The following is a 23,662-nucleotide window of genomic DNA, read 5'->3' as shown; positions in this document are numbered from 1 at the left end:
ATTACACTTGTCATGCACTGTAAAACTCAAGATATAAAGAGACAGAATTCCATTTTCCTTGAAAACCTGGGTTATAACTCAAAAGAATGAAAAAGGTCTTATTCAATCCATCTTCGTGAAAAGGGACCTATATAACCCTAATTATCATAAAATACAGCATATAAGTCGCAGCATTTTTTTATGTACAACAGGAAAGTAAATTAACGCTGCCGGTCCATTAGACAGGTGACAACTGAAAATGCACTACACTGCACTATCATGTGATCCATCAATTTTACAAAGATTTCGAATAGGCTTACACTTAATTTTATACCCATATGTAAATTGTGGATGATTAACACTAGGACTAACTGATTGGACCTGACAGCCAGTTGCCATGCTATAATTTCTATGACTTAGATAGACATAATGGCACCTAAATGGTGTACATTGTTATTAATGCACAAATTGGGCAGCATCTCGTGGTGTTGAAGAGACACCCCTAAGAATTGCGAATCGCCACAGTTGTTGGCCAATTTGCGCCACTCTGCCCTTAGCTTCACAAAAATGGCATCTCAGTCTTAACCTTCCTGTGATTTTTCATGAAGTCACTGCATTTGCTCATTAATTACACATTAAACTTACAGAAAGTCTAATAACTATTAGCAATTACCATTTTAACGATGTGATAATTATCAATAACTGTTAATCAAGAATTCCTGTACAGGCTGAACAATAATAAGTATGAAGTCTGATTATTTTAGTTCGGCTTGAGAATTGGTTTGAGATTTTTAAAAATAAAAACTTTTAAATCTTTTCATTTTTTTCTTATTTGTCCTTTCTTCTTTTTTTCTTCTCTTCCTTAATAAAATCTTTATTTCTCTTTCTGTATCTGATTTGACATCGAATTTACCCTCTTTCTCAGACCTCTTTCTGTTCATTTCTCAGTCCTGAAGTCTCATTGCAAACATAAGGTTTGTTTCATTGTATGCTTAAGATCCCAGATGCCCTATCGCACATCACCATTTTGAGCTTGCACCTTCAGCAACTTCTGGGCAAAACAATGTTAACATCTAAGGTAAAAGTAAAATACTGCGGAAACAAAAACAGAAAATGCTGGAAAAACTCAGCAGTTCTGACAGTGTCTGTGGAGAGAAAGAGAGAGTTAACGTTTCGAGTCCGTATGACTCTTCTTCAGACTAAAGAGAAGTAGAAATGTGATGGAATTCATACTGTTAAAGGGGGGGTGTGGAGCAGGTAAAGCATAATAGAAGGTCAGCGATAGGTGGGGGCTAAGGAGAGGTCGATAAAGATGTCATGGACACAAGACAAAGGGAGTGTTAATGGTAATGGTGAAGACTAAAGAAGGTGTTGATAGTGGCATTAAGGTAAGAAAGCAGAATGTGTTAATAGCAGATCAAGGGTCAACACTCTGTGAACGAACATAGAACAAGTGACAGAAGGCCCTAATGTTAAAATCCAAATGTGCACTCATAAGTCCAACTAAAAGAGCACACCAAAAGAGGTCCCCACTCTAGCAAAACCTGAATTTAATTCTATGTAAAAACCACTTACCACCTCTCAATCCTAATATCAGTGGTCATTAATAATGTGCCAACTGCCAAAAGTTAATTTCAAACCATGACATGCACTGCTTAAAAAGTAAACTGCTGTATGGATTATTTTCGAATATCTAGAATTTGATTCCTAACTGGTAGCACAGTGAACAACCTGGAAAATTTGTTTGTCAGAACACAATTACTGCGACAGTAATCTTTACTTTTCTAGTAAAGGGAAACTGTCTGAATGAAAGCCCTGCTGATTCTCATCACCTGACCAAAGAGCAATATTACCAAAGGTCTGGGCAAAAAACCTTCCAGGATTTTGCTGGTGCCCCTCCTGCCAGTTTGACCAAACCGGAGTACTAATAGCATCTGTAGAAATGTTAACTGACCAAGGAGACGGCGTAAAAACATTGCATTAACTTGAGGGAGCAAAAATAAAACAACATACCAAGTTTTAAATGGAAACACATCAGTCAGTGGAGATGCTTCAGTGACAAAGCAGTAGACAATTTCTCATATCATTATAGTTGCTTCCAAACCTAACTAGTTGATGGAAGGACTCAGAGATCTGGAGTTCCTACCTCAGTAGTATCTGGAAACTCTGTGTAATCTTACATTCACAGAAAGCTATATGTCTTATCATTTTGACACAGAGCTGCATTGGCCTTGAAGTCGAGGAAATTCAGAACTATTTTACAGGCCTGTACAGCCAATAGAGAATCGGCAAAGCCCAATATCTATGATCATCAACAGAAAGTATTAAAAAACATAGCTTTAAAAATAGGCTTAAGAATCTACTTAATGTGCAAATGCTTTTTGTCCAACTGTGCAATATTTCTGGGGCCCAATCATCTAGCTTGTGCTTAAAAATCTACACAATCATCTTTTTCAAATCCGCCGTTGTAGCTGAATAAAACCTGACAGTTATTGGGTAATTCTTTCCTGTGGATATAATTTTAGTGTTGTAAACATATCCACCACTGTTCGCTGTCAGCAACATACCCACAATGTCAATAGGTACAGTCACCACCACTGACACCGACCATGTTTATCATGGGCTGCCACCCATATCATGTACCTAACATGTACCACTGTCATAGGAGTCAATTGCACATGGCACCACTTATAATGTATTATGTGTGTAGATTACTGCGGGCAGCTCAATAAGTAACCGATTTAAAATGCTATGCTGATTTCAGGCAAAGTTACGTCTTCAAGTAGTTTCAGTCAACTGTTCGCACCTTGATAATATTGCGATTATTTTAGAGATGAGATTCCTGAAGCAGGGAGAACCAGCTTGCAGTTGGATGAACAGCAAACAGTGATAAGGTTAAGTTTTCAAGATAGATTGCAGGGCTCGGAGTGAGAGCGAGCGTGGGGCTGGGGAGAGGGTGGGACCAGGAGACCCAGAGTAGGAGCGGGGCTGGGGGGAGCCGGAGCAAGAGTGGGGTTAAGTAGAGCAGGAGCGAGAGCAGGGCTCAGCGGAATTTGTGTGTGTGCGCGCGCGTGTGCGAGAGTGTGTGCGCACGCGTGTGCGAGAGTGTGTGTGCGTCTGCAGTGTGTGAGAGTAAGTGTGCACGCATATGAATGCGTATGAGTGTGTGTGCGTGAGAGAGTGCGTGTGCGTGCGTGAGAGAGTGCGTGTGCATGAGAGTGCATGTGCGTGCATGTGTGTGTACGAGTGTGTGCGTGCGTGTGTTTGAGAGAATGAGTGTGTGTGTGTGTGTGTGAGTGTGTGACTGAGTGCGTGTGAGACTGTTAAGTGTGTGTGTGTGTGTGTGTGAGTGCCTGTAAGAGAGTGTATGTGTGAGTGAGACTGTGTGAGAGAGAGTGCATTTGTGTGAGTGTTTGTGTGAGAGTGAGTGTGAGAGAGAATGAGAGCAAGTGAGAGAGAGTGTGAGACAGTGTGTGCATGAGTGCGTATGCATGAGGTTGTGAGAGTGCATCTGCATGAGGTTGTGAGTGTGTATGCATGAGGTTGTGAGTGCGTATGCATGAGGTTGTAAGTGCGTACGCATGTGGTTGTGAGTGCATATGCATGTGGTTGTGAGTGCGTATGCATGTGGTTGTGAGTGCGTATGCATGTGGTTGTGAGTGCGTATGCATGTGGTTGTGAGTGCGTATGCATGTGGTTGTGAGTGCGTATGCATGTGGTTGTCAGTGCGTATGCATGTGGTTGTGAGTGCGTATGCATGAGGTTGTGAGAGTGCGTATGCATGAGGTTGTGTGAGTGCGTATGCATGAGGTTGTGTGAGTGCGTATGCATGAGGTTGTGTGAGTGCGTATGCATGAGGTTGTGTGAGTGTGTATGCATGAGGTTGTGTGAGTGCGTGTGCATGAGGTTGTGTGAGTGCGTGTGCATGAGATTGTGTGAGTGCGTATGCATGAGGTTTTGAGAGTGCGTATGCATGAGGTTGTGAGAGCGTATGCATGAGGTTGTGAGTGCGCATGCATGAGGTTGTGAGAGTGCATCTGCATGAGGTTGTGAGTGTGTATGCATGAGGTTGTGAGTGCGTATGCATGAGGTTGTGAGTGCGTATGCATGAGGTTGTAAGTGCGTACGCATGTGGTTGTGAGTGCGTATGCATGTGGTTGTGAGTGCGTATGCATGTGGTTGTGAGTGCGTATGCATGTGGTTGTGAGTGCGTATGCATGTGGTTGTGAGTGCGTATGCATGTGGTTGTGAGTGCGTATGCATGTGGTTGTCAGTGCGTATGCATGTGGTTGTGAGTGCGTATGCATGAGGTTGTGAGAGTGCGTATGCATGAGGTTGTGTGAGTGCGTATGCATGAGGTTGTGTGAGTGCGTATGCATGAGGTTGTGTGAGTGCGTATGCATGAGGTTGTGTGAGTGCGTATGCATGAGGTTGTGTGAGTGCGTGTGCATGAGGTTGTGTGAGTGCGTGTGCATGAGATTGTGTGAGTGCGTATGCATGAGGTTTTGTGAGTGCGTATGCATGAGGTTGTGAGAGCGTATGCATGAGGTTGTGAGTGCGCATGCATGAGGTTGTGAGTGCGTATGCATGAGGTTGTGAGTGCGTATGCATGAGGTTGTGAGTGCGTATGCATGAGGTTGTGAGTGCGTATGCATGAGGTTGTGAGTGCGTATGCATGAGGTTGTGAGTGCGTATGCATGAGGTTGTGAGTGCGTATACATGAGGTTGTGAGTGCGTATGCATGAGGTTGTGAGTGCGTATGCATGAGGTTGTGAGTGCGTATGCATGAGGTTGTGAGTGCGTATGCATGAGGTTGAGTGCGTATGCATGAGGTTGTGTGAGTACGTATGCATGAGGTTGTGAGAGTGCACGTGCATAAGGTGTGAGTGCGTATGCATGTGTGTGTGAGTGCATATCCGTGTGTGTGGGTGCATATGCGTGTGTGTGCGCACGTGAGTGCATGAGTATGTGAGCATGAATACAAGTATGTGAGCGTGCGAGTGAAAGAGGGTGTCTCACTTCCAATCTCAGGGTTCTCATTCACTCTCAACCCCACACACCAACAAGCACTCTCACCCACACTTACAGTGGGTGAGGGTGAGTAAGTGAGCACCCTGAGACTGGGAGTGAGCCGGACAAACAGGCACCCTCACACACTCGGATGGTCATCATTATTCATGCTTTTAAATTATCAATTTATTACTTTGACATTTCTTTTGCTCAGCAAGTTATTTCTTTTCATACTTAAAGTTTTAAAACTTTATCTTTCCGAAATTTGCTCATTGCTCCTTGAATGAGAAAAAATGGAATGAGGCCCCCCACGTGAAAAAGTTGGACAAGCCTGACCTAGAAAGATATGGGAACACTTCCCCTTACAGGTTTCCCTCCAAATTACAGACTGACTTTATCCCTATTCCTTCACTGTTACTGGGTCAAACATGTGGAACTCCCTCCCAAACAGCGCTAAGGGTTTACCTACTCCACACAGAAGGCCGCTCAGCAACACCTTCTCAAGGGCAATTAGGGATGGGTGATAACTGCTGACCTTGCAGTTATTGCCCACATCCCAAGAATGAATTAAAAACAAGGACTATATCAAAAGACGAGATGGGAGACTTGAAAATCTCACACCTAGCCTTGAATTGCAGTCAAAACAGGTGTGAAAAAGGTGGGCAGCTAGATTACTCATTTGACAACATAATCACGAGCCATTTTTAGGTCTGTGCCTCAATTCAATACGAGGGCTGAACTGTCAGTATGAATTGTGCTTTGTCCTCTTTCAAGGTCCTGCACAAATACGAGGCTATTTTTGTCAGTAGAGGAAGATGATGCTCCAATTGTCGCTCACTGTCACTTTTGCAAGCACCAGCTCCAAAATTGGCACCATGTAATGTGTAGATAGTGATTTAAAAGAGTCACATATTGGGTGATGTAAGACAAGTTTGCAGGAGCAAATGCAAGAGGACAGCAAGGCTCAAGACACAACTAATTCAAGGGGTAAAAAGAAAAGCTTGTACCTTTCACAACCACAGGGCATCCCAAAGCATGAAGTCCTCTTAAAGTGTCATCATTGTTATAATGTAGGAAATATGACAGCCATTTATGCCCAGCAAACAGCAACATGGTAATAGCTAAATAATGTTTTAGTAGTGTTGGTTGAGGGGTAAATATTGACCAGTACATTCCAGGTCACTCCCCAGCTATTCTTTGAATATTGTGCTATGAGACCTTTACATCCACCTAAGAGGGCAGTAGGAAGGATGTGTGAAATTTAAAGTAAAATAAGACAATTTAACACCCGAAGTTATTTAAAGACTGCATTTAAAATACAAGGGGGGATAAGATTCACTAGCAATGGTGGCAGATAATTGGTGACTTTAGTGGCAGCCCCACTCCAGCCCGCCTGCTGTTCTGGGAAGAGGAGTACATGCCAGGGGATTTGAGGGATGCTCTGATCGTGACACTATTTAAGAGGGGAAACAAGTCCAATTGCTGTAACTATAGAGGAGTATCCCTGCTGTCTTCCACAGAGAAGATCATTGCAAGGATCCTGCTCAATTGCCTCCTCCCAGTGGCCGAAGAGCTCCTTCCAGAGTTGCAGTGTGATTTTCACTCATTGAGAGGCACCACAGAAATGAGCCTCACTGTGTGGCAAATCCAAGTAAAATGCAAGGAACAGCACCAACCACCATACATGGCCTTTTTCAACCTCACGACGGCCTTTGACTCCGTCAACTGTGAATGCTTATGAAGCATCCTTCTCAAATTTGTCTGCCCTCAGAAATTTGTCACCATCCTCCACCTACTCCATGATGACATGCAAACCGTGAACCTCGCCAATGGAACCACCACTCTTTGAAGACCGGGGTCAAGCAAAGGCTGCGTCATCACACCAATCATCTTGCCCTATTTTCCTCGCTGTGTGAAGATGGATTTCTTAATTTTTAAAAAATATTTTTGGGGATATGGTGGTATTCTGTAAAGAAGGCTGTGTGTGTGTGTGTCTGTGCATCCATGTGCATCCATGATTGAATAAACTAGTAGTGAATAAACTAGTTAGTAAAGGCAGCTTTTCTGTAGGAACTGAGAGATGAAAGGTAAAGGTGTTAGGTTCATGCATTTGTAATGAGAGGTTGGTGAGCTTGGATTTACAAGTAAATAGGCTGGGTAAAATTTGCATCATGAGGTAAGTAGGGACTTGACTTTTCAGCTATTAAATTCCAAAGAGGAGTTTAGCAGGGACAAGGAATTTTGCAACTTACAAAGGTTTCATAAGTAAACAAGGGAAGGTTATTAAATTTTATTTGACCTGGAAATGGAGACAATAGGAAAACATGAAAGATTCTTATATTTGGAAAAGTTGAGTAAAATGAGGTGTTTGAGAACAATGGAATCTAAGATGAAAGGGAAAAAAGATATTTAAGGAAAGATTAGTTGAGTTGTGTGGCTGAGTGGGGGAGATATCCTGAGACCAGATCTGTGCTGGGAGAAACTGTGAAAGTTGTGAATTTGAAGCAGCCATCAAGTTTTCAAGCCAGAGAAGTCTTTGTTTTCAGAAAGCAGTCTGTTTCTGAACCTTTCTTCTGGATTTCCACAGCAGAGTGGAAAAGGGTGAGAAGTCATGTAGTATACCTTGTAAGTGGGTTTTTTTGGGGATGTTTTTGCAAGACTGTTTCAACTGCATAACTTTAATCTTATGTGCTTACGTTTTATTCTTCTTGTAAATAAATTTTCTAATGTTTTAAAATCCTAAAAGTGTAACTGGGATTCTATGCTTCTGGGATCAGTATTTTTGCCCTCAATTTCAAAATACAAAAAAAAAGGGTTATAATCAGTAAGATAAGTTTCCCTTTAGGATTTGGCTTGCTCAGCTGTGGTCGTAACAGCTAGAATATCTCACTTCCAGCAAATTACCTAGAGGCATGGAGGTAATGTACAGAACAAATGGGAAACTGTTCAACCAACACTGCCTTCAATCCAAAACCAAAACCACTCCAACCTCAGTCATTAAGCCTCAGCGGGCAGATGATGCTTGTGTGAGTGCTCACTCAGAAACTGAGCTCCAGGTCATTGTTGACTCCTTCTCTGAAGTGTATGAGAAAATGGACCTTTCACTAAATCCCTGGAAAACTAAGGTCCTCTTTCAACCAGCCCCCACAGCACACCTCACTCTGTTGATTAAGATCTACGGTGAGATCTTGGAAAATGGGAACCGCTTTCCGTGTCTTGAAGGCAGATATAAATAACAAAGCTTATTGTCTCTAATGTGCCAACTCAGCATTCAGCCGACTGAAGAACAGGGTATTTGAGGACCAGGGTCTCAAGCCCGAGATGATGGTTTACCAGGCAGCAGTGATCCCTGTGCTCCTACGTGCTTTGGAGACTTTGACAACCAACAGCAGCCACCCCAAAGCACTGGAGAAGTACCACTAGCGCTGCCTTCATAAGACTCTCTAAATCTGGTGGCAAGAAAGGTGGTCCCATAGCAGCATCTTCTCCCAAGCCAAAATGCTCAGCAGTGAGGCATTAATTACTGAAAACCAACTCAGCTGAGCAAGACATGTCACTCAGATGCCTGGCACCAGAAACTGAAAGCAACTGATCTCCTCGCAACTTGGTCATGGCAGGATGAAAGCAAAATACTGCCGATGCCAGAAATCTGAAATAAAAACAGAAAATGCTGGAAAAACTTAGCAGGTCTGGCAGCATCTGAGGAGAGAGAAACAGAGTTAACATTTTGAGTCTATCTGACTCTTCTTCAGACCTGCTGAGTTTTCCAGCACTTTCTGTTTTTATTTGGTCGTGGCAGGAGGATCCCATGAGGACAGCTTTATGGATCTCCTCAAAGCAACCCTGAAGAGACCAAACATGCTCACTGATTCATGAGAGGCCCCGGCTTGTAACCTAGTGGAGACATGCCATCTGCAACCCTTGCGGCAAGGGCAGTTCAGAGAGATGTTTTTGTTTTGGGAGTTAGAGCTAAATTAGTTTAAAAACATTCAGTAAGCCCTGGAGAGTTGTAAAATCTATTTCTTTCTTTAGATCAAAGAAGCAATTTTAAATGAGGGAATTACTTAATCTAAAGGTCTGTTTCAAGACATCCCAGAGCATACTATATTGTCACGTAGATGGTGAAGCTTAGGGAGATCCTCTGGTTTCAATTGATCTGGGTGTTTTCTGCACCAGTTTTTTAATTGCAGCTTGGATTTTGTGTGTGGTGCAGCTCGCTGAGAGAAGACAGCCAAAATGAATAACAGTTAGTTAGGCCTGCACTAAGCAGAGAAAAAGCAAACTTCATCATTCACCACATGGAATGCGGTAAGGGCTTAATCTCAGTTTGGATTTCATGAGAGAAAAGCAGCTGGAAATTGCCTAGTTTGAAGCTAGTGGTCCTCATGAAATCTTGTGCAAAAAGAAAGCAACCAGCAGAATTAGCTGGGAAGTACTGAGAAGGAAAGTAGAACAAGGGAACCATAGAAAAGTTACGAAGCAGAAAGTGGTCATTCAGCCCATCGTGTCTGCACCAGCCAAAAACAAGAAAAAAGAAACTAGCCGCCCATTTTAATCCCACTTTCCAGCACCTGGTCCATAGCCTTGCGGGTTACAGTACTTCAGATGCAGATCCAGGCACCATTTATATGAGTTGAGTGTTTCAGCCTCAACCACCAACTTAGGCAGTGAATTCCTGACACCCACCACCCTCTTGGTGAAAAAGTTTTTCCTCATGTCCCCTCTAATCCTTCTACCAATCACCTTAAATCTATGCCCCCTGGTAATTGATCCCTCAGCTAAGGAAAACAAGTCTTTCTTGTCTACCCTATCCAGGACCCTCATAATTTTATACACCTCAATTAGGTGACCCCTTAGCCTCCTCTGTTCTAAGGAAAACAGACCTAGCCTGGTCTTATGGTCTTATCCAGTCTCTCCTCACAGCTGCAATTTTCAAGCCCTGGCAACATTGTTGTAAATCTCCTCTGCACTCTCTCCAAAGCAATTATGTCCTTCCTGTAATGTGGCAACCAGAACTGTACACAAAATTCCAGCTGTAGCCTAACCAGTGTTTTCCACAGTTCCATCATTGCATCCCTGCTTTTGTATTCAATACCTCACCCAATAAAGGAAAGCATTCCACATGCTTTCTTTACCACCTTGTCCACCTGTCCTGCCACTTTCAAGGACCTGTGGACATGCACTCCAAGGTCCCTCACTTCCTCAACCTCTCTCAATAACTTCCCATTTATTGCGAATTCTCTTCCTTTGTTTGTCCTCCCCAAATGCATTACCTCGCACTTTTCTGGGTTGAATTCCATTTGCCACTTCTCCGCCACTCAACCAAACCATTGATATCATTCTGGAGTCGACAACTATCCTCTTCACCATCAGCCACACAGCCAATTTTTGTGTCATCTGCAAATTTCCCAACCATGCCTCCCACATTTCAGTCTAAATCATTAATATATACAAACAGCAAGTGCCCCAACACTGAGGCCTGTGGAACACCACTGAAAACCATTTTCCATTTGCAAAAACATCCATCAACCATTACGCTTTCCTTCCCGTCACTCAGCCAATTTTGGATCCAACCTTCCACATTCCCCTGTATACCATGAGGTCTCACTTTCCTGACCAATCTGCCATGTGGGATCTTGTCAAGTGCCTTACTGAAATCCACATAGACAACATTCACTGCACTACCCTCATCAATCCTTCTTGTTACTAACTTAATAGAATTTTTTGAGGAAGTAAGACACAATCTACCCCTAACAAAACCATGCTCCCTATCCCTGATCAATCCATGCCTTTCCAAGTGACAACTTATCCTGTCTCTCAGAAATGTTACCAATAATTTGCCCACCACCAAAGTCAGAGTGACTGGCCTGAATTTTCTGGCCTATCCCTCGCATCCTTTTTAAATAACGGTACAACGGGGCTGATGCATCCAGAGTCATGAGGTGTTAAACAAAGAGCCTTACCTCTGAGAATAGCTGGAACTGGGGAGAATTAAAGTAAATTCCAGAGGGCTGTGCCATAGTTTTGGGTGGTCCCTATAGAAGTAAGTAACTTTAAGATTGATGTGTCTTACAAGGAAAAGGCTTTGTGGGGGGGAAGTAAAGATTAAAACTGAGTTACGTATAGTTATAACTTAGTGTTAAGACTGTTTTTTTTAAAGTCTTTTGTATACATTTAGGTTTGTTTTTGTTTAATAAAGTGAAATCTTATGGCATAATTCTATTGGTTAAAACAAGGCGTCCAGATTTCTCTCCAAATGTTAATGATCCCTAACAGGATCGTAGCAATAATAACAAGGGGATTAAGACAAGATGGTATACACTGCTGCCACTGTGCCTCGGTGGTGGAGTGAATGAGTGGAAGCTTGGCATCATCCAGGACAAAGCAGCCCACTTGATAGCACCCCAACCACAAACATTCACTCCCTCCATCACTGACGCACAGTGGCAATAGTATGTACCATCTACAAGATGCACTGTCAACTATGCTCATCTCTCCCATAACTCTATTTAAATTCTTCCAACTGTCACCTCCTGACAGCATTAAAACAGTGTGACAACCTTTGACCCAAAAGAAGTAACAGTGAGGAAAATTTATAATTACTTTAAAAAGTTCGGAGAATCTGTAATTGCTTTAAAAAATGTTTGAAAATGATTTTTAAGAGTTTGTATCTTTTAGAAAGGGATCAATTTAATTTTGGGGTAATAAGAAATAGTGATCCATGTGACCTGATGGCCCTCAACCTAGAAACAGTACCAACAGGAAGTTAAAATAAGGAGGCCGTATGACAGACAACCAACGATGAAAGAGGACAGCTGAATTCCTGAGCAGTTGGAAGGACATTTAAGACTGCTGCTGCTGTTTCTTTCACTTTCGAGTGAATGAATGCCCAGAATCGGCCATACCATAACAAGGTAAAGATGGTTCTGGAAGATTCACGCTACCATGACTGATGGGAGCCGAGAGTTGAGGTGGTTCCATAATGAAGATTGTGTAGAAGATTGCACAGATGGAACCCATGCTGCCAGCGGAGGTTAAGTTCTTGAAGGAACAGGGTGTGAATTCTGCTCGGTGAAGATCAGAGATTGGAAGATCTTTGTGTCTGAAATTTGTGACATACAGGCAAAGTGGATTGCCTAATAAATCTGTGATATCCTTGTTGTATCTGCTATTCCACATATAATTTATTGTTCGTACCGACCGTGATTTGCCTTTTAATTTAGATTTAATTTACATTGATTCTGATTTGTGTTAAAGTAAAAGTTACAAAAAGAGAAACCTTGTCCGGCAATTTCTTCATTTGGGGATCATTCGGTTCCTTTGGTACACAGGTCCTCACAGGGATCATCACAACAGTCCCAGCCAAGGTCACAACATCCTTTGTGAATGTGCCTATGGCACAATTTTCACCTTTCCACATTGTTTGGTATGGCTGACCATACTATCCCTCCTTAAATGTTTGTGTCATACAGCTCCATTAAATTTCACTTGCATAGTTCCATTTCTACCTATTCAAATACAGCTGTCATATTTGTAGAAATGTTTTCTCCTACCACTGCCATTCCATCAATTATCCTAAGGATCTGTCCTTTGCTCTTCTTTGATATCTATGATTTCCCTCCACATCAGGTCATGGTGTATCACAACTTCCTACAGTTTCTCTGTGTCCAGCCTCTTGTTCAGCTCCCCTCCATTTATCCACCATTGGTTGCACAGCCCTCAGCCTGCTTGGTCCCATTCTCTGGAACTCCCTCCTTAAACACCTTTAAAACTCTTCACAAAACTGAACTCTTAGCCGAAGCTCAAACATGAGAGCATAGTCTCGGGATAAAGTGTTGATCATTTAGGACAGAGATGAGGAGAAATTTCTTCACTCAGAGGGTTGTGGGTCTTTAGAATTCTCTAACCCAGAGGTTTATGGATGCTCCATTATTAAGTATATTCAAAGCTGAGACATACTTTTTTTTTATCTCTCAGGGAATGTGAAGTTGAGTCAGAAGATCAGTGATGATTATACTGAATAATAGAGTAAGCTCGAGGGGCCATATGGTCTACTCCTGCTCCCATTTCTTATGTTTTTATATGGCCCTGTCTAAAAGTTTCCAAGCTTTGTGAGACAATGAACTTACTTTTGCTATTTTTTTCCTAAAGTGAGAGCTTTGAACCATTTCAATTACATTTTAGAAGATTCATGAAAGCAGAGGCTTAATAGTATAAGACATAATAAAAACACAGAAAGACCAAACAATAATAAGACAATAAACCCAAGGACACCATGGGTAAATAAATTCTAGAAGTATTGTGCAGCCTAATTCAAGTTCAAGGTCTACTATCAACTGAAATCAATAAAATTGTTCAGCATTCTGAGATGAGACAAAGCAATGAAATAAAAACTATAACACTTACTGTGCATAGAAAACCTGAGGGCCAAATCAACTATATCTCTATATAATCATTGTACATCGATTGCTCACAATGAATTTGCTGTACAGACTGAAATAAGGCATACTGGTAAATTTTTTTAAAGATATTATTCATCATTCCAGCTCCCACTTTGCAGCACTTACCATCAGTTGGTAAATGTTTGGATAAAGTTGACAGATATTTATGATGGGTGATGGAACACCAATCCACTTTCACACCCAGGGTCAGTACCCATAGGACTCGATTCTGTTCAAAGTGAAGCTCACCCTCATATGCAACTGACAATGGGGCCTCAAATCAAACCTCAGAGCACCACCACTTACACCATTATCCTATACCACCTTTGGTGTCTGTATTCAGAAACAACTTAGAGTGATCAGATTAAGGTCTCTTTCTCTTTTGGTCACAAGAAATAAGTTTGGACAGCTCAAATCAAATCCACAATAACAAGTGTTCGGCATTGCATGTTTTTCAATGATTGTTTACTGAGTTTCTATCAGAGCACAAACACCATTGGACTAATAAATTAGATGGGGGGTTCAACTGCTGCAATATTCCAATATTTCTACAAAGCACCTACTTTATAACTCACACTTGGACCAGTGCTAAAGCTGCTGGCATGAACAGACTTTAGGTTGGTATTTTGTACATTAGTTAGAATTTTCTATGTACAATTGGTTAGCATGTGCAATATTTATACCTAAGCTCAAATATAGACAGGGGTGTAATGCCACATTTTGAGGTGCCAGAGCTCTAAGAAAATGTGTTGGCCATATCATTTCTAAATCTACCATTACATTGTTTTCTTATGTGTAAATCATTTGAGTCCCTAAAAGTCAGTAAAACTATGCTTTTTAAGTGAAACATATTGCCATGAACCTCTCTCACCCCTCCTCCAACAGCGTCCCCCACACCCAAAACCCCCACTCCCTCCCCAACCCTCACGCTTTCCCCCCAACCTCCCCAACACCCCCACTCAACTCCCCCAACCCCAACCTCCCCTCCCCAACAACAGCAGTGCAGCAACGAATGAAATTGACCTGATTGACACCTTCATAAAAATCGAAACACTCAGCCTGAAAGTTCATGTTTTTTTTAAAACCAGGCTATTAGGTCTTAAGCTCTGGCTGCTCAGCATGGATGATGAGAACTCCATTTAAAACAAGAGTTGGGGGGTGGGGGGGATGGGTGGGTGGTGGTGGTGGGTGGTGGTGGTGGGTGGGCACACTTCCATTTTTTTTCTCTCTTAAGGGGCCAATGAGCAAAGTTCAGAAAGATAAGGTTTGGCACTACTTTAAACTCAATTTCGAAAAAAAAGTTGAGGTATTAAGAAAAGAAACAAGTGCTGAGCAAAAATAAAGTAATGTCATAACAATAAGCTGTTAAGTTAAAAAAGTGTAATTAGTAAAAAAAACACGCTCTCACTCCCACGCACGCGACCAGAGTGCAAGAGGGTTGGAGTGCGTGTGTGCCAGGCTCACTCCCAGTCTCACTCAGCCTGGCCCACTGAGTGTGGGTGCGTGTATGTTTTGGTGTGTGGCGGTGAACATAAATGAGAAACGTGAGGCTGGGAGTAAGGCAGACACAATCACACACTCACTCCCACGAACACACACACTCTCTCACTCCTATGCACACAGGCACTCTCTCACTCCTACACGCACACAGCCACACACTCTCTCACTCCCATACTTGCATAAGCACATGCACTCCCTCCCACACGCGTCCATGCTCTCTCACGCCCACGCGCGCGCACACACACGCTAACTCCCACGCGCGCGCGCCCACACTCTCACTCTCACTCCCACGCGCGCGGGCCCACACTCTCACTCCCACGCGCGCGGGCCCACACTCTCACTCCCACGCGCGCGCGCACACACTCTCACTCCCACGCGCGCGCACACACTCTCACTCCCACGCGCGCGCGCACACTCTCACTCCCACCCGCGCGCACACTCTCACTCCCACCCGCGCGCACACTCTCACTCCCACCCGCACGCACACTCTCACTCCCACCCGCGCGCACACTCTCACTCCCACCCGCGCGCACACTCTCACTCCCACCCGCGCGCACAGTCTCACTCCCACCCGCGCGCACACTCTCACTCCCACCCGCGCGCACACTCTCTCACTCCCACGCACACATACTCTCTCACTCCCATGCACACACACTCTCTCACTCCCACACACACACACACACACTCTCACTCCCACGCACACACACACTCTCACTCACGCACACACACACTCTCACTCCCACGCACACACACACTCACTCCCACGCACACACACACTCTCACTACCATGCACACACACACTCTCACTCCCATGCACACACACACACTCTCACTCCCACGCGCACACACACACTCACTTATATTTTTTATGACCTGTCATGAAATGCAAATGCTTCTAGGCCACTTCAAATGGGTGGAATCATTAGATTTCAAGAGGGTAGGAATACTAGTTTTCCCTTTATTTATCTTCAATTATGTCAAGACTGTGGACAATGCATTTGTATAAAATCACCAAAGTGACTTCTGCATTTCAGCATTCAATGCAGTTAGCCCACGTAATACAGAATGAAGTCCACACTAACAATAGAATATGACCTTGCTAGATTATGTATACGCAAAGCAAAGAACTACAGAGGAGGAGGAGACATAAGTCAGAAAAATATTTCAAAGGGTAGAATTCCATAATTGTAAAATTGGAATTCTGCCAAAAGAAGTCAATTTCTCACCCCTGAGCCAACCGTCTCTGCCAACTAGGCATACAAATTCCATAATGCATTGTAGTAGCATGTTACTATGCAAGTGAAGGTTTTCAGATTCCACAATGGCAGACACATATTGCGCTACCTCCTGCAGCAGCCAAAAAACTTTCTTACCATCTTTCAAAAGCACATGTTGCAAGGCCAACTCATCCACTCAGGATGGTGTATTTCCCTGAGTTCTGATCATGATACTCTGGCTTGTTCTGCAGAACACAGAAAAGGTCCTGTGGAAGGGACAAGACAGGGAACTGTCCTCCTGCTTTCTAGCAGCATGTTTACTTGCCATGTACAACATATTTGCACTAGTCTTTCCTCTTAATAAAAGAAATATCGATATCTGCAACCCTGCTGCCTTCACCATATCATTAAACTGTGATGGCCTCCAACGTCAACTTGAGTGACAGATTTTTGTTCTTATTCATTCATGGGATCTGAGCGTCGTTGGTGAGTCCAGCATTTATTGCCCATCCCTAGTTGTCGTTGAGAAGGTGGTGATGAGCTGCCTTCTTGAACTCAGCTGTGGCTCAGTTCATAGCACCCTCGCCTTTGAACCAGAGGGTTGTGGGTTCATGTCCCACTCCCGGAAACCAAGAACTGTGATTGTACTCGAAAGAGTTGCAATCTGTGTCTGTTGGTAACTCGAAAGAGTTTGAACTGCTGCAGTCCATCAATAGGGGAGTGTTGCCTGGAAGCTGTTTACTTGTGGGTCTGGCCAAGTAGAGTGTCCTTTTGGGGGTATGTTTTTTAAGACTAAGTTTAACTGTAATCTTGTGTGCTTAGGTTTTCCTTTATTCTTGTTAATAAAACTTCCAATTTTTTAAATCCCAAAAGTGTTGCTGAGCTTCTTACTGCTGAGATCAGTACATCCTTTTCTCAGTTTCAGAATACTTGGCACCTAAGCCAAGTTTCCCTCTGGGATTTGGTTAACCCAGCAATTAACATCAGCTGTGGTCATAACAGGGACAGCACATAACATTACCATCTGAACAAATAACCTGTATTAAAAATTCTTGGCATGCTCCGAAAAATCAACTTTATGCATTTTGCAAAGAGCATATGTCTATGACTGTATAAGACTAGAAAGTTATTCTTCCACACCAAATTACATAAATGCCTCAGAAAAGGAAGTAGTGTCTATGACACACTTCAGTTGGCAATGATTTTCTTTGGCCATGTCAGCAATCTTCTTGGTAGACTTTTGTAACCGTATGGTATAGTTTTAGGCATTCTATTGTAATTGAGATTTTGAGTTTTAATGGCTTCTTATTTTTCACAACAATTAAAAGGCATTCACATGGATTCTACAGTAACAATTCAACCCAGGATTGCCGGTTCAAGCCTTTGCATAATTACGCAATATGAATAGCATAACTTTGCTGCCTTGCAAGGGTACTTTTTCTTTTGCTCAATTAGTTAAGCAATGAAATAAGATCTTTATTTTTAGATCCCTCAGCAAAGATTTCTTTAAGGACAGCAACAAGTGCGCTTGCTTTGCCACTGAAAACAAACTCTGGTCCATATAATTTTACAGTACCTAAGCTTATCTAGATCTGTTGTCGTTGAAAATAATGAATAGTTCACAACTGCTTTTCTAGTCTATGAGACAAGGCATAGTCACAAACTGATATACTTGTTCTCTTTGTCTGAAGGAGCTATCGGGTTGGCTGTCCAGGCTTCAAAGTATGCAGGTTCTTTGATTTGGCTGAGACAGGCTGATTAATACTTTTCCAAAATGACCATCAATAAGCAAATTTAATTAAACTTCACACCAAAGGACATAATGAACCAAATGGGTTTTTAACGACAATTGACAGTGGTTTCATGGTCGCCATTACTAAGAATAACTTTTAAGTCCAGATTTATTAATTAAATTTAAATTCCACCAGCTGCCATGGTCGGATTTGAACCCTTGTCTCCACAGCATTAGCCTGAGCCTCTGCCCAGTGATATTAACACTACGCCACCGCCTTCTTCTATTTTGTGGTTAATCCATTAGAAAATATTTTCTAAAAGCACTTTAGGAAGTGCTTTTGTAACAGGACAAGGGTCAAATGTTTATACCACTTCCAGATGCTACATTCAGGAAAATAAATGGCTACAATCCTGAGATATACTTTGATCTTGAACAAAAGTACAATCTGTTTACATCACACACGTGCATTTTTTATAATTCATATGCATCAACAAGTTTTTCACTTTGCTGGAAGATGAACAATGCACCCCATATTTATCACACTGCAATACCATGAGTCATAACTGACTCAGTTCTTGACTTGATTAACCGCTAGTAAAGTTGTCTAGTACAATGTTCAGCATAGCAAAAGTGGGTGTATTTTAAGATAAATAACATAACTGATCAAGCATTAAAAGCTCTAATACATATTGTACAAAATTATAAAAGACAATTAGGGATCAGTTCAAATCACATTACTTACCACAGCTTCATATTGCATTGTTTCATTCTCTCATAAAGCACCAAGCACACTGACTATTTTTTCATCTGAAGAAACAAACAGAAGATAATGAGATCATATGATCCAAGAATGGTCAGGAATCATTTAAGATGCTATGAATAGCATACACCAGTTTGTTACACAATACAACATTTGTGTTAACATATTTCTAAGACGACAGCCTTAATGTGCCAAGTGCAATCAGACTGTTAAAAGTAAGAGTGTTAATTGTTTGGTATAGCACCTAAAGAATGTGAATTTCATGCTGTAAAATATTAACCAGGCATCTTTACTGTTAACGGAACTTTACTCAATTTTTAAATACACCAAAATCAAGTTGACAAGAACTTGCATTTATATACCTTTTTATAATCGTTAATATTCCAAGGAACTTCACAGAGGTAAAAGGAAAAAATGAATACCAAGTCAAAGAAAGTGACTCAGGGGGTATGACCAAAGCTTTATCTAGAAGGTGGATTTTAAGACGGTCTTAAAGCAAGAGAGGAAAATAAGGAGGTGGCGAGGTTCAGAAAGGAAATTTCAAGGCTAGGGGCCTGGTTGGCAAAAGATACAACTATCAACAATGGGGTGAATGGAGGGAGGCATGCCAGAGTCAGAGGAACAGAAAGATCAGAAGGGGTGCTTGTTAAGATAGATAAGGTTAAAGGGATATGGAGGCATGGGAAGCGCAGAGAGATTTAAATACAAGGGTGAGAATTTTAAATTGTAGGCCCTGGGGGACCAGGAACCAATACAGGTCAGTGAGGACAGAGGTGATGGGCAAGCAAGATTTTACATGTAATAGGAGAGCAGCAGGTCTATAGATGAACTGAAGTTTATGGAGGGTTGGGGAAGGAAGGCCAGCCAGGACAACACTGAAATAGTTTAGATTAGAGGTGACGAAGATATGGATAAATATTTCAAATAGATGGTTGGAGGTGAGGGTGGAAGCCAGCAATGTTACAGGAGTCTTTATGATGAACAGTATATAGGGTTAAAAACTTAGCTCAGCTTGAACAGCTGTGAACAGTCTATGTCAGTCTCAAACAGTGACTGGGGAGGGGGAATGGTGGCAAGGGTATAGTTTGTGGGTGTTTGTCTTCCTAGTGTTCAGATGCAGGAAATTGCAGCTTGTCCAAAACTAGATGTTAGACAAGCAGTTTGATAAAACAGAAGTAGTGGAGGGGCTGGGAGAAGTGGTGGGGTAGAGCTGTAAAAGCCGACCCAACGTTTGTGGGTAATATCACCAAAGGGCAAAATGTGGAACGGGAAGGGGGGGGGGGGGGGGGGGGGGTGGCAGTGCCACAGCTAGTTCCTTGCAAGTTTCAACAAGTAGCAACTTTGAGTGACTCTCTCCAAGCGCTTCTCCCAGTTTTTGCAGAGTTTCCCAAATGCACTACCAGCAGTAAAGCCCTCTTCAAGGATTTGTCTCCCCCCCAGCCATGCCAGGATGAATCTCCCGGATTCCTTAGAGGACTATGGGATGCATCTCTTCAACTAGAGACTGTCTCCCTCTGGCATCTAGATTTGGAAGCTCGCAAAGAACCTACAGCCTCTTCTCTCTACTGACCTCACCAACTACTGTTCTTTTCCCCTCGCTCTTTTACCTTCTGTTCTAAAAGCTTGGAGCCAGCAAGTCTATTTACTGCTAGCAGAGCTGCCCTTTGTTCCCAGATGTGAGAACTTCACACCTCGCCCAGCCAGCCCCTAGACTAAGCCAGGCTTGCTGTCAGGTGAATTTGGAGTAGTCACTGACCACCTTCATTTTAACCTATGTTTAGAGAGACAGTCCAAAACATAACCTTATAAATCTCAATTGTAACACAGGACAGAGGTAACAGTACTGTTTGGCGAGGGAAGCCATTACTAGAGATACTCTAGCTATGCTCAGATCAATATGAGTGGAACAGAAGAAGGGCAGTGCCATGCAGATGGACAACAGAAAAGAGAAATTGATGGAGGGTGACATGGTTGACTATGTCAATGACTATAGAGATGAGAGGTAACGCACCATAATCGCAGTCACAGCAGATTCAATTTGTGACTTCATTTAGTGCCAATCTATCTTTTGCACAAATAAATACAGATAAGTTAAGTTGTTGAGCTCATCTCACTCAAAGAAACCATTCATTCATTTCTTGATCATTAGGAACTTCTAAAAACAATTTTTTAACGAGGTGCCACTGGTTAATTATGAAATTCAAAATATGGATGATTAATTGATAAAAACAAGTTTCTTGCCTAAGTTGAGGTGAGACACAACTGTCAATTGTTTCTTACTCTAAGGTTTGAAGATGTGCACACACCACATCCATAATGTCAAGTTATGCAATGAAGAGGCATATGACTATAATTATGTAATTAACAAAATGGTACACAGTATACATTGATTGCATAAGTCATTCATAGAATCTGTTGCAAATATATCAATATTGCAATTTTGCATCAAGTATTTCGTATTTCAGACTTTAAAAATTATTTGTGCTTCACAATACTAAGGTGGTGATGTGCTACTTTAAATGTTTTAGCAGTTAGTATTTTGCAGTGTCAGTCCATCTGTGGATTCTATAAATGTATCTTACCACTAAAATAACTTATCTGGTTTTCATGAAAACTTACATTTACAGTGGGAACCGCTGATGGACAGATAAAATGCCCATAAAACACGTAAATACTTGTGGCTGTCATTTAGCTTAATTCCATCTTGTTTGTCTTTTTTCAAGGATCAGTAGTGTTGTTCAAAAGAAAATCATATTTAATTTTCTCTGAATTTGCCCTAGAATTTTTGGGCTCCACTTTCCCACTCCTCCGCCCTCCCCCCGCCCCAACCACCCACCCTTCGCGACTTACTCCCAGCTTGTGATCCTAAAAACAATGACTGAAACTGAAAAAGTGGGGTTTTTGTCAGTAAAAACTGACTTAAAAGAAAATGGTTCTTATGGATCAAATAATTTGTTTCCAAGATAAATAGAAATATGTGTTCCCTGCTAGTTCAGTCTCACTGGAAAGAGATGTGAACAGCAGAGGCTTCAATTGGTGTTTCTATCAGACTGTCCTTCATTACGGCCACTTTGGAAACTTTTGCTGGATTTCAGCCAACCTCAAAGAGATGGGTTTCAATATTTTTACGCATCTGATAAGTTCAATATTAAACTGGAACAAGCTAATCATGTTAACACTACATTTTGTATATTAATATCAGCAGCGCTACAATAAATGTGTCAGGAAGAATCAAGAAGGCTCTGTGCAGCTAAGACCTGTCAAATACATCAACTGTTGAATTAGGCTTACAATTGTTTTCACTGACAGTAGACCATGATGATCAGAGGACCAATGCTTTACAGTTCTCAAAAAAAAATTGTTCCACATCTCCAATTCATGAGTATGCAAAGAAAATACATTTGCATAGCATCTTCTCATGTCATCGAAACTTTTCAAAATGCTTCGCAGAATGAATTGTAAGACCAGCATTTTCATCCCAGTTTTATGTGCTATTTTGGCCACAATTACAAGATAGCTCTTTTTAAGAAGTGATTTACAATGTCTCTAGCTTTGCACTAAACTAAACCTGCTAACAGCAATACCACAGGCCAGTCAGGGAACTGCAGTGCTGAACCTATTTTTTAAAAGTTTAGAAATTTTGTCAAGTTACTGCAGTTTCCCAGCTGACCATCCAGGTAACCATAGCCAGATTTAGCTCAAATTAAAGCTTCTCATGAAAACGGGAAGGATTACCGTCTAGCATGTTGAACTTAGATATAGCTCACTGAACAACCACAAAAACCTCGCAACTGTACGACTGAGTTTGATTCGGTACCCCCAAAGACGTTGATTTTTTTTTTCTTTACAGATGCTATATTTCCTATGGAAAGGCTTGAGAACTTATTCGTTAAAGACACCATGTAATTTTTTTTCCTTTCTTCTTTCATGGGATGGGGGCATTACTGGCAAGGCCAGCATTTGTTGCCCATCCCCAATTGCCCTTGAACTGAGTGGCTCTCTTTCAGAGGGCAGTTAAGGGTCAACCACATTGCTGTGGGTCTAGAGCCACATGTAGGCCAGACCAGGTAAGGATGGCAGATTTCCTCACCTTAAGAATATTGATGAACCAGATGGGTTTTTACGACAATTAACGATAGTTGGCATGGTCGCCATTACTGAGATTAGTTTTATATTCCACATTTATTAATTATTTGAATTTAAATTCCATGAGCTGCCATGGTGGGATTTGGATCCATCTCCCCAGAGCATTAGCCTGGGTCTCTGGATTACTAGTCCAGTGACATTATCACTATGCCACCAGCTCACCATCAAATACAAGTTGTTGTTGTCTCTTCTCCTCTTCCTCTGGCATGTTATCCTTTGAGTTCTACCCATTCTTCTCATAATTCAACCACAAAGAGAAAACTGTTTAACTATTCTTCCTAACTAACTTAGGAGGGAGACAGAAAGCAGGAAGTACAGACCAGTTAGCCTGTCTTGGTGAAAATGCTAGAATCTACTATTAAGGAGGTTATAGCAGTGGACTTTGGATTTACAAAAGACATTTGACAAGGGCCACATCAAAAGTTATCACACAAAATAAGAGCTCATGGTGTAAGCAGAGGATTGGTTAGCTAACAGGAAGCAGAAAGTAGGGATAAGTGGCTCATTTTCAGGTTGGCAAGATGTAACCAGTGGAGTGCCACTGGGATCAGTGCTGGGCCCTCAACTATTTACAATTATATCAATGGCTTGGGTGAAGGGACAGAACGTATGGTTGCTAAATTTGCTGATAGGTGGGGCAGTAAGTTGTGAAGAGGAGATAAGGAGTCAACAAAGCAATATAGATAGGTTAAGTGAGTGGACAAAAACTTGGCAGATGGAGCGTAATGTGGGAAAATGTGAACTTGTCCACTTTGGCAGGAAGTATAGAAAAGCAGCATATTATTTAAATAGAGAGAGATTGCAGAACGCTGTGGTGCAGAGGAATCTGAGTGTCCTGATACATGATACAAAAGTTAATATGCAGGTACAGCAA

At 42.0% G+C, this 23,662-nt stretch overlaps 1 protein-coding gene across 1 annotated transcript in view; it reads right to left on the bottom strand.

The window, feature by feature from the left end:
• galnt11 (UDP-N-acetyl-alpha-D-galactosamine:polypeptide N-acetylgalactosaminyltransferase 11 (GalNAc-T11)) overlaps positions 1-23,662 on the bottom strand; it is a 180,479-nt gene that overhangs the window by 151,852 nt on the left and 4,965 nt on the right. Inside the window, exon 2 of the mRNA XM_078536890.1 lies at positions 18,625-18,689. The gene's annotated coding sequence lies outside the window, so the exon portion shown is untranslated. The remainder of the gene's footprint in view (positions 1-18,624; positions 18,690-23,662) is intronic.

This window comes from Cetorhinus maximus, chromosome 3 (assembly GCF_964194155.1).
Source record: "Cetorhinus maximus chromosome 3, sCetMax3.hap1.1, whole genome shotgun sequence".
Lineage (NCBI taxonomy): Eukaryota > Metazoa > Chordata > Chondrichthyes > Lamniformes > Cetorhinidae > Cetorhinus > Cetorhinus maximus.
This window is presented reverse-complemented; position numbering and strand designations above follow the sequence as displayed.